The following is a 17,330-nucleotide window of genomic DNA, read 5'->3' as shown; positions in this document are numbered from 1 at the left end:
TGCAGTATAAAACAAACACACTACTACACACACATACACATCCAAATAAAATATACGTAACAGTAAAAGATATATTATATAACGTTTTTCTTATAATGTGTTTAAACTACACATAATATGAGTATTCAATTTAACTTACTATAACATAATAACTTGATATTTTTGTTTAAATACTGAGACGGGTGATTGTGTGACAGTTAGCCATACACCATCTTTTCAATAATTAAAAAAAATCAACTACAGTTTATTAAGAATATATTAGTTGCTTCACATATTGTAGAGAAATTTACACTATTTTTGAATTTTTGAAGTTACTTAGTATAAGTGCAGTTTTAAAATCAATATTAAAACAATTGTACATAATATTTGCAATTCCAACCAAAGTATGAGCACGCTTAGATATAGCCGCTAAATCAGGCACTTGGCAGCGTGGTTGCCCATATATTATTATGTAAGTAAAGAAAACAATTATTTTACGGCTTAACACACTAAGCTTTTAAAATAAGATAAAATAATTCATCTTCTGTTAAAATATGGTGATGATTGATCAGGTTAGTATCGACGTATTCTTACATGAACTAGGGAGTTCCCCAAGGATCTATTCTAAATCCTACCCTATTCTTTGTATACATATTATTTTATTAACAGACCCTTTTGTATGTGGATTTTGTTGTCAAGACGATAGTGCAATTATTTTTAGTGGTAATACATACAATGAGGTGAACCTTGCTGCTGAATGTTATCTATCAAAAGATGCACGGTGGTTTATATCGAGGGTTATAGAAACAAGAATAATTATTTTACATAATAACTAAATGACAGTACCCGTACCACAAATACTGTCACTTAATAGATTCCTAGACTAATAAAACAGATTGCATGTCTAGCGCTGTTGGATTGTCACCCCGGCAGCGTGTGTTTCACATTAGTATAAATAAACTATTCATATCATCATATTACCGCATTAACATACTGAGACAGAGACTGTCTGTCACCGCTCTGTGACAGCTGTGAACACATCCAACGACACAACGCCTAGCAGTTAGCCTCTATTTTCAACAACGATAGCACACTAAAACAAAGCGACTGACGTATCGCGAGACCTTTTCACGCACACTAAATTAATAAACCTGGCCTGTTGTCACACTAAGATCTAAGATATTTTGATATACAGCTTGAGACAGCCCTCGAACATAAGCAATGCGTAAGTTAGATTATGTATAATAAATAGTAAATGCTTAAATCAATCCGTTTGTTACAATTTCACAGCATAACGGACCACGACAAATATCCATGAAATGTTATATTTATGAGGTCGACTTAAATATATTCTCTACCAATATAGAATGTAAAGATACTGTGCAATTGTTTAGTACAAATACAAACAGCAAAAAGCAATAAACAATATGTTTTTAAACATAAAAATACAATGTCAATAACTGTAGAATGTACTTTAACTGCAAAAAAAAGGTGGCAACCCCTTATTACAAAAAAAAAATACAAGTTTTAGGGTAGGTAGCGAACGTAGACAGTGAGTGCTATTTGTTAACGTAGGAGTTTTTTAGTAACACTGTCCCTTTCGGTACATCCCTTGCTAACTGCAGAAGAATCAATGGATCATTTTCTTCGTCTCCCATCATCTTATTGTAATAAACCCTCAACAAAAAGACATTCATTAATAATATAAAATACATAAAATAATAATTATAAACTTAAAACTTTTTGGGAGCCGTCGTTAGTAAAATTATAAATGGGGCCCTTACTGTAAATACATTTCGTTTATGTTTTGTTATTTCTGTATGTTTTTTATTATTTTATGTACAAATAATTGATATCATCAATGTGGCTCTTCATATTATAATCAATATTAAATTAAAATTTTATAAAATAAATGACACTCTATTTACACAATCTCTAGGCAGTTTTACTACTTTATAACTATTACTACTCGTACATGAACTCATAAATAACTCGTATTTTAGGCATAAATCACGGTGTACGATAAAAAATCATATCTGATGAATTATTCTGAATTTTTCCCATTCAAATACGAAGCAATACGCAAATTAGATTTATCTCTTTTTCGCTTGCGATAATTGCATTTACTATCCTTCTTTGACGTGTAATCCTAATTTAGTGTACTATTGCAATGTTAAATTATTCATGTGTGCGTTAGTATCATTTACAAACATCAAATGATGTCTGCGTAACCTATACTTTTAAATATCATTGGTTGAGCCCGGATGCTTGAATGATTAACGAAATTCAATTTGCCCTCTATTAAAAGGTGAAGGCTCATTTAATTGCTGACCTTAAGGAAGACGATTTTTTTACTTGAAGAATATCAAACACTTACTACATTATATATTATATATACAGTGTAATATGCATGTATCGTTACTCGATTTAACGACGAACTCCCTTAAGCGGCGATATAAATTGGCTTTGGTTGGTTTAGCTAGTCTTCCATACAATGATACACTCTATATAGCATAACGCCAATTCTCAATAACGACAACAATTGAGTAATAAAAAGTACCTTTTAAGTTGCTTTTATTAAAAACTGCACAGCTGTGTTTGTCGATTTATTATCCTATCCCGCAATAAACTCGACTGTAGGCATCATGCATTCCGAACTTTCTAATAAAATTCGTTCTTTTGTTTACAAATTGGGATTGCTTGCACATCTAGACTGCTGTTGACATCATATTCTTAGTTGTTCACATTTTTTTTTAAATTACTTCCTTTATCACCAAGGTGACTCAATATCGCAAGATATGAATATAAAAAAATATAATTAAAAAAAATACAACAAAATTGCTGGTGCAGCAAAAGACGTCAGACAAAAATAACAGACTATACGCAATAGCGTTCAAATAGGATTATTTCTTATGTACATAACTACTAACACTAGTCTGAAATAAATAAATACAAACTCTATAACGCTATATAATGCACTGTCACTACAGTTTCGTTATACAGAGTTTACACTGTGTATATACGACGACCTGTATAGCCGAGTGGTTAACGATCCTACCTACTAAGCTAGAGGTCCCGGGTTCGAATCTCGGTAGGTGCAAGCATTTATGTATTGAATATGGATGTTTGTTTCCGAGTCATGGATGTTTATATTTATTTATGTATATTTATATGAATTTATGTATGTTTAAATAAGTATATTGTATTAAATATATCATTGTCTTGTAACCCATAACACAGCATATATGCTTAACTTGGGGCAAGATAATTTGTGTAAAGTGTATCAATATTATTATATATTTGACATTATTTGACATTATAGTTCACGATATATGATTGCTTTTTGCTTAAACGCTTCAAACATATCTGTTGGCTAGGAATTAAATCGGCTCCTTGCCAGTACCGACTTACGTACTAGCTACGGACCCTCCATATATATATATATATGGAGGGTCCGCCTGCCTTAATATAGTTATACTTACTATACTATTATTATGCGGGGCGGTGGTAGCTTGCCTACCGATATGAACAACATTGTGAATTCTTTTTTGTATGTATACACACGCAATTATAGTTGCTAAGTTGCTGCGTTCTAACTGCTATGAAGTAATTTTAAAAGTACGGGTGTTTTTTTTACATTTAAGTCGGTTCGATTCCCAGACGAGGCAAGTTATTATTTGAAAATCTTTGAATGCAGAATTACTAACTTTTAAAAATAACATAACGTTTTTCCTTTTAACTTTCCCTTCATGTCCCATAACTTTGAGACATCCTGTATATATGTGTACGCCATTTGTTTTTAACTATCAAAAAAGGCCGAGCTAAAATGTAGAACTGTAATTAAGAGAGCGAAAAATATTGTAGTCAAATTGGTTTTGAAAGAAAAATAGCAGAACTTATACTTTTCAAAAATCCTGCCTAAAATTAGTATTTTACACATAGAAATTATAATTAAAAATTGTATTACTATAGGAATTGTGGCGGGAAGCGAGTTAAGGCTGAATTGAATTAACTAACTTATTATTTATTGACATTGTTTTTTTTCTCTTATATATTTATGTTCAGTAATGATAACTGATAAACCAGTATATTTGATCATTTTTATTTAACTGTTTTTTGTAGGTATGGTAGGTACAACGTGTATAACAGAGTTGGTTCCGTATCAAAACCTAAAGATCACCATCATCATTGCATTATTAATAGATATTGCCTCGTTAAGTAATATATATTTAAGTAAATTATTAAGTTAAATGTATTAAGAAAAAAGTCGCAAAAAACTATCCCCCTTATTCATAATAGTCTGCTAACTTAAAGCATTGCTAATTCGCACTCTGTCTTCTTCTATTGACCTTAGTCAAAATGAGAAAAAGCACTCCTTAGCGGCTGTTTAAAGTTAGCGGACCATTATGAATAAGGGGGTATATCATCCGCACAATATGGCTAATATTTTGTAAGCGTTCCTCAAGAGTGCAATTTTTGAATGTTTTTTTTTATTTAAGAGCAATAAAGGAAATGGTGAAGCAACCACCCATGGACATGTTGCCGCTCTTAAGGAGTATGCTCTTTTCTTGAAGGTCCCTAAGTCGTATCGGAATATAATATGTATATAGTATCCCCCTTATTATTCATAAGGGTCCGCTAACTTTAAACAGCCGCTAAGGAGTGTTTTTTCTCGTTCTGACTTAGGTCAATAGAAGAAGACAGAGTGCGAATTAGCAAGGCTTTAAGTTAGCAGACTATTATGAATAAGGGGGTAAATCTTTAAGGAACAACAAAACTATAGATAAGATGAATTTCCTTCCACGATATTTCCAGCGAACTTCAGAAAAAGCATATAGAACATCTACGTTAAGTGCAGTAAATTTTTTATATGATTCGTCTGTGACTAGAAGCATGGACTGCTATCTCTTACAATATGTCAAGTGACCCCTGCATGATTATTTGTATTCCCGATGTTATTGTGGGCCCGAAAGTACGTACAACAAAAGTTTATTTATATATTCTTATATTTTTGAACCCAGACTTAGAATATGCTGTCAGCCCGATAGGTCCGTAGATTATTTATACGTCCAGATAGGGCCTCTTGCTGTTAGAAAACCGATGAAAATTTAATATACGTTCACAAAAATCGTCACCTTTTTACTCGTAATAATGATTTTCATTTTTATTCCACTAGAAATAAGGGATTGCTTGTAACATCTTGTAAGCTTCATAAGATACAAAACAGTCTTAAGGGTAAATGTATACACTTTTATAATAAAGTCCCAGCCACTGTCCAGGCATTATCTTTTAATAAATTTAAATGTTTTATTAAAAAATGGCTATTTAATGCCGTTTTTGTTTCTATGTTCAGAGCGCCATTTGTTTCAGAAGCGGTAGTAGTATCTATTACATTAGAAATGATATCAAAAAGAATTCTAAAGGAATCAATTTTGAGAAATAAATGCCTTTTATGAAAACAGGCCAGGTTTTTTACTTTAGTGTGCGTGGCAAGCTACGTCTTACTCTCGCGATTTGTATGTCACATGTTAGTGTTAGTGTGCGTGAATTGCTTTAAAAGTAGAGGTTAACAGTCAACGTCAATTTTTTTCGACCTTTTCACAGCTGTCACAGTCTTTCTACACGTATAAATGATCTAAGACTAGGACCTAATGTCCTACCTTGTTAATCACTGGTATATTGAAAGTATATGCTTGAGCCCATACCATCTCGTAATTACATCAAAATCGCCATCAAAAAGAACGAAAATTACCCTAGTTTTTCGTAATTAATGGACATTGCAATCATAGTGTATTAGTGGAAAAAATTGTTGTTTGATTACGGCAATATTTATTTAAATTTATTCGTTTAAAAGAAATTAATTGAGTGATTGACCTAACAAACTGATTATAATAAACATATCGTTAGCTATGTTTCCCAGTTATGTGCTGGCAAATGTTTTTCTTAAGAAATCCAAAAAGTTCTCAGAAGCACCAAGAGATGGGATTCGAACAGATAATAATGCAAACTGAATCTCAGCAAAACTATTCCACATAAATTAATTCTGAGCATCGGCACGACATGGCCAAAAAGCATGTATTGTAAATTTAAATTTATTTCAGTTATTCGCGAATCAAAACTGGACCAAACGACCTCTGCGGTTGAGTGTTTAAGAAAAATTATGTATCGGGTAGGTATATCACGGGCGAAAGGTGTTGACCGCGAAAGTTGTTTTGGAATGACGTAGCACAAAAATTGATAACCCACTACTTGTATAGTATTTGTAGATCGGTCTGAGACGAGATCAGATCCTTTAAGACGTTATCTCTAGACAAGGTCATACGTGCCGTTGGCCTATCGTTTAACATTACAATACATATTTTTTTATTATTAAAATATTAATTAATAAACTAGATACGCAATTAATTACTTATGCAGTATAAAACAAACACACTACTACACACACATACACATCCAAATAAAATATACGTAACAGTAAAAGATATATTATATAACGTTTTTCTTATAATGTGTTTAAACTACACATAATATGAGTATTCAATTTAACTTACTATAACATAATAACTTGATATTTTTGTTTAAATACTGAGACGTGTGATTGTGTGACAGTTAGCCTTACACCATCTTTTCAATAATTAAAAAAAATCAACTACAGTTTATTAAGAGTATATTAGTTGCTTCACATATTGTAGAGAAAATTACACTATTTTTGAATTTTTGAATTTACTTAGTATAAGTGCAGTTTTAAAATCAATATTAAAACAATTGTACATAATATTTGCAATTCCAACCAAAGTATGAGCACGCTTAGATATAGCCGCTAAATCAGGCACTTGGCAGCGTGGTTGCCCATATATTATTATGTAAGTAAAGAAAACAATTATTTTACGGCTTAACACACTAAGCTTTTAAAATAAGATAAAATAATTCATCTTCTGTTAAAATATGGTGATGATTGATCAGGTTAGTATCGACGTATTCTTACATGAACTAGGGAGTTCCCCAAGGATCTATTCTAAATCCTACCCTATTCTTTGTATACATATTATTTTATTAACAGACCCTTTTGTATGTGGATTCTGTTGTCAAGACGATAGTGCAATTATTTTTAGTGGTAATACATACAATGAGGTGAACCTTGCTGCTGAATGTTATCTATCAAAAGATGCACGGTGGTTTATATCGAGGGTTATAGAAACAAGAATAATTATTTTACATAATAACTAAATGACAGTATAAACAACCTGAATGTGATATTAATCTGATATAAAAATATACCAGTGTAATATTGATAGTAGGTACTCTAAACTGTAAAAGTGAATGTATAAACAAAGTAACATGGTTTTAAAAGGTGGTTCAGTGTTTCCCGGTCGATCATAACGAAATGATGAACTTGATACCATCTTTTTTTTTATGACGTTACAGATTCAGACAATATACAAATTTCTATAGTAAGCGTGGTACTGCCCAATGTAAAACATTTTAAATATTTAGGATAAATTATCAGTAACGACGGAAAAGTTGATAAACATGTCACTCACAGAACAACAACTGGATGGATGACGTGTGATAAACTGCACACGACAGAAATGCGCATGCTACGCTGGCCTGCGGGTGTCACACTTCTAGACAAAATCCGAAGTTTTAAAGTTGCCCCAATAGTCGAGAAGGTCAAAAAGAAACGCTGAAGGTGGTTCGGCCACATTCAAAAGCGCCCAGACGATCATATGGTGAAGCTTGCCCTAGACATGCCAATAACGAAGCGTACGCGTGGAAGATCACCCACCACCTGGTTAACGATGGTCCAAAAAGACTTGAAAGAAGCTCATTTAATAGCTAACATGACGCAAAACCGTGCCGTAGAAAAAACGACAAGGAAGGCCGACACCAAGTAAATGGGAAAAAGGTCTAGCAGGAAGAAGAAGAAGAACTTGATACTATGAGAAACATATTAAAGAAAAAACATATTTAAGAATCATCTATATCAGGGGTGCTCAAACGGTCGATCGCGAACGACAGGTCGATCGCGAGTGCTTTTTGAGTCGATCTCGAGAAAAAAATCCGGTATAGAACTATTCATAGATTTTGTTTTAGGTTACTTAAATCGGTAATTTCCCTACTATCTTATGAAAAGTATGCTCAGGACATGCAGTGTCATGCAGATTCAAAATCCAAAGTCACTCTTTAGTTAAGTTTAGAACTCTAGACACTAGAACGCGTTTGTTTTATCAGAACCAATAATCTCGCAATTTTGAATAATTATGAGATTTTTCATTGATATTTTAGAACAGGAAAACTAATATCTATGTCATCGTGACACTCTACATAGACGACAATCATTCATCACACATACTTGATGCCTCTCAGAGTCGATCAATGGTAGTCTAACAATTTTGAGGTAGATCGCGAGCAGTTCAAGCTTGAGCAACCCTGATCTATATGTATTCCACCTGGGGAGGTGCAACAAATGTGCAAAAAAAAAGACTTTATAATAACAACTGACGATGAATACATTATATATCCTGAAATATGTAACGTATTAAGGAAGAGAATAAATCATTCAGTGATTTCAGTGTGTATTGGAAAGCTTCATCTGCGTTGAGACAATCTATTTATGTGACCACTACGCAATTAGCGCTTCATAAAATCAATATCTCTGGAGAATATTGTATTTACATAAGACTAACCACTACGCAACCGAATGGCGGATGCGTATAAAGCAGTTCTGGAGCGCGTTTTGTTATGGTATTTAAGAAACTGATATGGTACTTATGCCTTATGCTTGATAACCTCCATTATTTCTTATGCGTCTGGCTATCATACACAAAATAATCTATATATATAAAAATGAATTGCTGTTCGTTAGTCTCGCTAAAACTCGAGAACGGCTCGACCGATTTGGCTAATTTTGGTCTTGAATTATTTGTGGAAGTCCAGAGAAGGTCCAAAAGGTGAATAAATATGAGAATGCTCGGAATAAAATAAAAACAAAAATTAAGTTTTTCCTTAGATGTGTCCCCCGTCCGTCGTTCAGAAATCAATTTTAGAGAATAGTTTCAATAAAATAACTAATTAGAATTTTTTGATCTGAGTTCTCTAAGTTTCTCATTTGACTACCAACGGTATGTAGATTGATAAATCTTAAGTTATTAAACTCATAAAAACAGTATTTTATTTATAATGTACAGAACAACGTCTGTCGGGTCAGCTAGTTATTCATAAAAAAGATTCATATATGGTATGAATAAGAAAATTTATATAACCTATAAACATTCAGTAACCCTCATAAGAAATGGACCCTAAGAGGCCATCTTTAAACTAAGTCACACGATAAGAGGGCGGGAGAGGTCGTCAAAGTGTGACGATGAGAGGGAGCCCAAATTTGTGACTACACATTTTTTTTTAAATAATATCTAATATCTTAGTTTTACATAATTAAAAAAAAATCTACTAAAGAATAACATAAAAATTTATGCAACTGTCTGCATGATTAAAGTTCGATTTGTTTGGTTGGTAATTTTTCAAAAAGTTGTTTCTAAAAAAACACTTATGCTTTTCTGTGATTTTGTATTTATGAAACATTTTTAAAATGAACAAACTGTGATTTAAGTAATATTTCCGAATGAAAAATATGTGAAGCTCGCAGTGCTGTTAAAAATTTATATAAGAAGTGAACACATTATTGAAAGGGGGGGTTACAAAATGTGACCATCTGTGACAAGGACAGGGTCAAAAATAGTACTTTGAAAACGTTATTTATGGGTGGCCCCCTAAGAGAATTTTCATTGGCACTTCTGATTTGGTGTGGAGTAGAAAATACTTTGTGCATTCACTATACTAACTGCTCGAAAGCATTACTACTTTCAAAGTGGTATAGTAAATTAGATTTATTTCTATGGGTACGACTAGAACCACAAACCTGCACAAGGATCAAGGTCAATTAAAAGTTATACTTAGGTACTATCTATAAGAATATCTCAACGCGCAAATATTTTATTTATGGAACCAGAGGAATCATTGGAGCGTTGCCGGTCTTATATAATATCTTCAGATTTTAATTATTTGGCAGTTGAAAGTCACGGAAACGTTTCAACAACTGTTGACAGTATTCGTAGTATGTGTTAATTTATGCAGCCGCGGTTAATCGCCTGTTAATAAGATTCTCATTAAATAAAAGAAAGTTTCCACTATCGCTCACTGGATCGTTCGCGAATGGGTCATGGGTGTGATTGCCATTAAAATAAGTAAATATTATTGTACATGTATAATATAATGACCAATTTGTAATTAAAATTCTTGATAATGTTATGTATGTTCATAGGCTCATAAGTGAATTTGCTAGAAACAATCATAACCACATTGTTAACACCAGGAACAGACAAAAACTTATAATGCCTTGGGGCGATGTATATGCTTTTACAACATGATCCCAGAAAATGTTCAAAACAAATATATTACGAAATTCAAAAGAATTATTAAGAAACGTTTGTGTGGTATTGATTAGGTACTATAACATAAATGATTATCTTAATGATACCACAGACTGGAAATGGAGCGAATGCCCACAGGCTCTTTAGTTATTTTTTTTTATGACACTACATATTATATTGTAGGTAATTAAATTTTAAAATTTTCTCAGGTCTCAGGCATACTATTTCGAATGGGTGATAATTTTTAACGTTCAATATTTTAAATCCTATTAAAATATTTGAATTTGAATGGCTAAAAATGGGTCATCTAAACGAGCTAAAATTTATCCATTTTCCAAATATTCGAATTATTTCTTTTATTTTTTGTTATAAACAGTTTGCATCACACTACCTATTGTAAGCCCCTTGTACATACCTATATTGAAATAAATTTATCGTCGTCTTTCATCCATATAGCCAGCCAGTTTGGATAATTTGTTTTATACTATTTTTGAATTATTATAATTAAAAAAAAAAACAATTTCAAAATAATGTTACAAATTGTCTTGTATATTTTAAAAGAACGGATATTTAATATGTGCGAAACACGTGTTTCGTAAGGGACCCAATTGGGACATATTTTGACAATGGTGTTCTTTTTTCAATAAAAATATTGACTAGGTGTCTAGTTAAAGTAATCCTTTTTGCACGGTTTCGATTTGTGTCATTAAGCACACCGAAGCGAAACATAGCGGATAATTTGATGTATATATTTCAAATCACATGTCCTGTACTATTTTTTAATGTCTTTTATTAATAACCGTACTCTGTTTACTATTTAGATCTTTGTGCAACATCATTCCTTATTGTATTCGGAGAAGGGCGTTGTTAGCTGCGCTGCAGTTTATACTTTTGCAGCTATCATCGTTTTTACTTGTTTGTATTATCTTTGTTAAATTGTTCCAAATAAAAGTTTTATTATTATTATTAATTTTTTCAGTTATTTTTGAGTCAATTAAGTACAGTATAAAAATAAATAAATATCTAGCATCCTTCTAACAAAAACATTATAACTAGGGCCACAGAAGAACAATGGCTATCATATAAACAGCATGACATCAGGTATATGTAACTTCATCATTATCACTTCTAGCTTTCTGACGTATATCTTTATATTTTAATAATGAAATTGCGAACATTTTTTTAAGTATATCATTAAACGAGCAATTCTTGTATATTATATAGTATAATTCATATAAACTCTCGGAAATCAACGATTTTCATAAAATTTAGTATAGAGGGGATATTCGGGGACGATTAATCGATCTAGCTAGGTTTCAATAAAAAAAAATGTAGTTTTATCCGTGTTTTAATGAGAAACAGCTAGAATAACATTTGAATACAAAGGTAAATTTCGCCACTATACACAAGACTATAATAGTTCACATGGGACATTGGGTGATGCGGACAGCAGAAGACCTCGGTTCAAATCCAGATGTCCTATTAGATTTTTTTTTATTCAAGTTTTGTACATTCTTAAAAATACGAGAAAATCTCGATCGTCCGGATATTTTTTTAAATTAAATGTGTTATTAATTAAACACATAAAAAACATTAATAAATCATTATATTAAAGGTTTTGTTTATGCCACACGCGATACCCCTAACAGGCTGTATCGTGGCATGTGTCGCTGGGCTGGTGGGATGTTCTAATGAAGCAGAAGTCCGCAGAATTGGCTTCGAATTATTGTTGCTTGCAGTCACATATATATAATGATAAGTACTTTAAACATATTTTTACATTAAGATTACATTGTATCAGCTATTACCTTTGTGGACCACGAATGTAATAGATATACAAGTAATCTATATATATAAAAATGAATTGCTGTTCGTTAGTCTCGCTAAAACCCGAGAACCGCTGGACCGATTTGGCTAATTTTGGTCTTAAATTAATTGTGGAAGTCCATAGGTTTAAAAGGTGAATAAAAATGAAAATACTCGGAATAAAAAATAAAACGACAATTTTGTTTTTCCTTTGGTGTGTCCCCCGTCGTTCAGAAATCAAATTTAAAGAATAGTTTAAAGTGAATAAATAATTAGAATTTTCATATCTTTCTAACTTTCTCAGGAGGTTTCTCCCTATTTTTTAATAAACTTAATTTTAGCTAACTATAGTTGGTACATTTACAACAGTTGTTAACTTCTGTCAGATTATTATTATGTAGATTGATAAATCTTACGGTAAGTTTAAGGTTTAAGTTTTGTCACAAATTAAAATTCATATAAAAACATTATTTTATTTATTATATACAGCACAACGTCTGTCGAGTCAGCTAGTATTATATAGAAAAATATTTATTTCACATACTGTATTACGTATAACGAACGAATAAAGGTTCTCTACATGAAAAACAGTTTATAAGATTTATCATTATTCATATGCCATGTAACACAATATTATATTACTATCTATTCTATACTGAGTAATGTAATTAAGAGGAAACATTTATATTTTTTGTATGTAGGTATATATTTTGGTTTCTAAATAAACTAAAAAAACTATAAAATGGACTAAACTAATAGTAAATTATCACTAAGTAACAATGCTGTATTTTTAATAGTTCCCTACCAAAGGTAATATTGGTTTAGTGTAGTATATATATTAAACATAACCGTAATATAACCGAGTAAGAATAACTCGGTAAACGATGAAATTATATATATCACTAGGTGACCCAGCAAACGTTGTATTGCCGATATTAAAATCGCGATACAAAAGTAACTGTTGATCGTAGATGGGTGAAAATTTGAAGTTGTATGTATTTTTTAATGCTGACTTAAATCAGCAAATTTAAAAAAAAATCGTCTGGACCACACTTAACATTTAGGGGGATGAAAAATAGATGTTGTCCGATTCTCAGACCTACCCAATATGCACTCAAAATTTCATGAGAATCGGTCAAGCCGTTTCGAAGGAGTTCGGTCCCGCACACCGTGACACGAGAACTTTACATATTAGATATGCAAAATACCATTCAATACACTAGTAATTATTATGACAGGTACTCAAGAAATATATTTTATTAATTTGAAGCCGATATTTCGATCCAATTGCATGAATCGTGGTCACGGCGGAACTGCGGAGGCGGCAAGATTGATGTACTAATAGTGTCAAGTGTCAATGTGCCACGAGTTACTCGTTATAATGCCTTTAATTCGGAATATTTTCCGGTTTTTCAAAGTCAAGTAGACTTAAATGTCACAGTAGTAATAATTTTATATCAAATTTTATTTATTTACATCAAATTCAAATATTTTTATTCAAAATAGGATGTGAAATCACTTATTGAAAGTGAAAAAACTACCACCCATTCCAAAATGAATGCCTCAGGCCTGAGAAGAATGGGCGCAACAAACTCAGCGGGCATTTTTTTTAATCAAAAATATGTTTTACAATTAAAGTAACATTTACAAAGTAACATTGTACAATTAACCTTATTATTTAATAGCCTGAGGACGGTCGCTCCATTCCCAATCTGTGGTATCATTAAGACTGTCATTTATGTTATAGTAACCTTTAGCACACAAACTTTTTTTTAACAATTCTTTTGAATAACGTAATACTTTTGCTTTGAACATTTTACTTTGAACATCTCTTAATGAAGGTAAGTAACTGTGAATTATGAATATCTATCATAAATTCGCATAAATGTATAAATGTATGTCCCAATTGAAAAATCTGGTTACAAAAATGTCTAATCTTATCTGAAGTGAAATGTGTTTCATGGTCATTGAATAAGCCAAAGACAGTTATAATGATCTGCAGGGACCTATTCGGATATTTCACCACCAGGAAAATAATTTGTCACGAAATAACACATATTAAGCCTGAACTCTGTTTTGAAACTATTTATTAATTTGTACATAATTAATATTTTATCCTTGAAATGAAAGAAAAAGAGGTCCGAGTAAAATTGTAAATATTCTATTCATAAGTTATATCTACCAAAATCACACAGGCAGACACAGAAAAGTTGTACCTACCTAGTTATATGTACCTTAAATATCGTAGATAGGGTATTTTACTAAAAGAAAACATTATGTTATTTTTAAAAGTTAGTAGTTCTGCATTCAAAGATTTTCTAAAAATTACTTGCCTCGTCTAGGAATCGAACCGACTTAAATGTAAAAAAAAACACCCCTACTTTTATGATGCCAATCGAAAGAATGGCCAAAAACTAATAACTCTTCTATTTTAAAAGAAAGGAACAACGTAAAATGTTTGAGTCAAATTTCAAGAAAGTTATTTATTGCCGGCGACGACGTTCGAAAAGTAGCGATATTATCATTCCATAGATTGAGGCAAGTAATCCAACAAAATCTTTGAATGCAGAATTACTAACTTTTAAAAATAACATAAAGTCTTCTTTTAGTAAAATTCCCTATCTACGATATTTAATGTACTTTCCCTTCATGTCCCATAACTTTGGGATTGCCTGAATATTTATATACTAGCCGTTGCCGCCCGCTTCGCTGGGCGAATTTAAAAAGGGAATTAATGAAGGAACGTTGTGATTCGAAAAATAAGTAGCCATAAACCATCTAGGATAAATTTCGCATCGAATGGTGGTAGTTACATGTCGATACGATCAGTGGTTTAGGCGTGATTGAGCCTTAAAAAATACCATTTTCATTATATACATATATAGATAGATATGGATAACCTAATAATACGAGTGATACAAAAGTTACAATCAAAACTGTTTATACACATAAAATACTAGCAGCTTCTAACTACTTGGTGAGTGTGGATTTAAATCTCTCTAAGCATGTTAAAATAAGATAAGACGCAACATCACTTTGATTGTGCGTTTGTATGAAGATTTACACCATCATTTTAGTGTTTGTTAGTTGGGCATGCAGTAGACTGAATTCCATAATAAACATCATATGTGAAGCTGTGACCAATGCGATGTGAATACCTCATATGATCCCCAATAACACATTTCTGTACATCAAATGGTTAAAACTTAGTATCCCGTAGCACGAATTATGAGGTAAAAAAAAATATTGTAATTGATAGAGTTTTAGTCCACGATTATAATGCTATCACTCTTATTACAAGGTAATGCACTGTTCCAGAGATTAAAAAACCATTATAAATATTATAATATTTTTAAGGATTGGTACATTTTTATGGGAAGAAAGAAATGAATAAGAGTGGTATCATTATAATCGTGGACTAAAGCTCTATCAACTACAATATTTTTTACTTCCAAATTCGTGCTACGGGATGCTAAGTCCATCCCCATCAAATCCTAGAATAAAAAAATTAAGTATTATTGACCAATAGTATTATATAAAACAATTATTTATTATTGTTATATTTTTTTATTTACTTCTATAATTACACACACATTTAGGATAATCATTGTCTTTTTATTCACAATAAGTTACAATATTGCGAAAAATAATTATTCCCCGAAAATAAGAAACTGCGACCATTTCGTTGTCAGTGTGTCATAATAATTAAGTAGATTATTTTTTACACATCCTTATAGGTATGGGTTTTTATTTGTAAATGTAAAGTAGTGTAAATACATTTAAATTATTATAGAGAGTATATGGTATGGTAGCTCCTGTTTCCGGAATCAGACCTTAATTGGTTCTATTTTGGGCAGTATTTGTCAGTTACTCCAATCCAGCTCTTTCCATAAGTTCGCAACATTCCCGGGGTATTTCCTATTTTCAGACTTCTTCCTAGAAGTCTGCAAATAGTAAATACCCCATGTATTTTCAAAGGTTTTTACCCTTTAGTTGGCCCCTCCTGCACATTGCAGGAATACATGAGTGAGACACCATTTCATTCTCACCCAGATATGTTCTCTATGCAACCAATTTGAGCTCAACTTTTATTCAAATTCAAATATTTTTATTCAAAATAGGATTAAAAATCACATATTGAACGCCAAAAACTACCACCTATTCAAAAAAGTATAAATAATTCATTAATAAAAGGTATAAATACATAATATACTCTAATTAATTCATTCTTATATTCAGAAAGATCACAAAAGCCATTATAACACATAATATAATATACAAATTGGAAATTTGTGAGCCATATGTGAATGTGGCATGATCAGTATTCCAATTTAAAGGCTGACACCATATCCTTTGACCTACAACCCGGTTACAATAGACCTGATGTCGATGATGTCACATCATCACTTTGTTACAGTGTACAAAGCAAGCATCACAAGGATATGATTATTAATAAATAAACTATGATTTATTTATTCAGTGTTATAGATTGGTCTTGTGTTGTGATGCCGATTATTATTATTGTAATTATGAAAAATAATTTAAGGAGTCTGGGTTAGACATACAACAAGAATTTTTGTAACAGAACTATTATACAGAATCAGACCAACTAAACTACAATTATTAGCAACAAAAGTTGAAATGTTACTTTAAAAACAAAGCAGTGATAAGTATAGCTCGAAAATATATGACATTACTAACGCTAATGGACCTGCAAGCCATACTGTCGCAACAGGACGAGCGCGAAGGGCTGTAAGGGGAACTGGAGGGGGCTTGATGTTCCAACAAGGTCCGGAGACGATGTGGACATGTATTATGTATCGCAACTATCCATGGGCAGCTTTTTTTTTATGATAATAAGGGACGAGACGAGCAGGACGTTCAGCTGATGGTAAATGATATGCCATGCCCATTACAATGCAGTTCCGCTCAGGATTCTCAAAAAACCCAAAAATTCTGAGCGGCACTACAATTGCGCTCGTCACCTTGAGACATAAGATGTTAAGCCTCATTTACCCAGTAATTTCACTAGCTACGGCGCCCTGCAGACCGAAACACATCACTGCTTCACGGCAGAAATAGGCGCCGTTGTGGTACCCATAATCTAGCCGGCTT

The 17,330-nt window shown here is 32.1% G+C and overlaps 1 protein-coding gene across 2 annotated transcripts in view; it reads right to left on the bottom strand.

Annotated features, from left to right (window-relative positions):
* The window catches only part of LOC126969266 (TATA box-binding protein-like 1), a 42,891-nt gene that overhangs the window by 20,616 nt on the left and 4,945 nt on the right, over nucleotides 1–17,330 (bottom strand). The gene's annotated exons all lie outside the window — the stretch shown is intronic.

Source organism: Leptidea sinapis, chromosome 17, assembly GCF_905404315.1.
Source record: "Leptidea sinapis chromosome 17, ilLepSina1.1, whole genome shotgun sequence".
Taxonomy (NCBI): Eukaryota; Metazoa; Arthropoda; class Insecta; order Lepidoptera; family Pieridae; genus Leptidea; species Leptidea sinapis.
The sequence above is the reverse complement of the archived record's forward strand: the minus strand, read 5'-3'. Positions and strand labels throughout refer to the sequence as shown.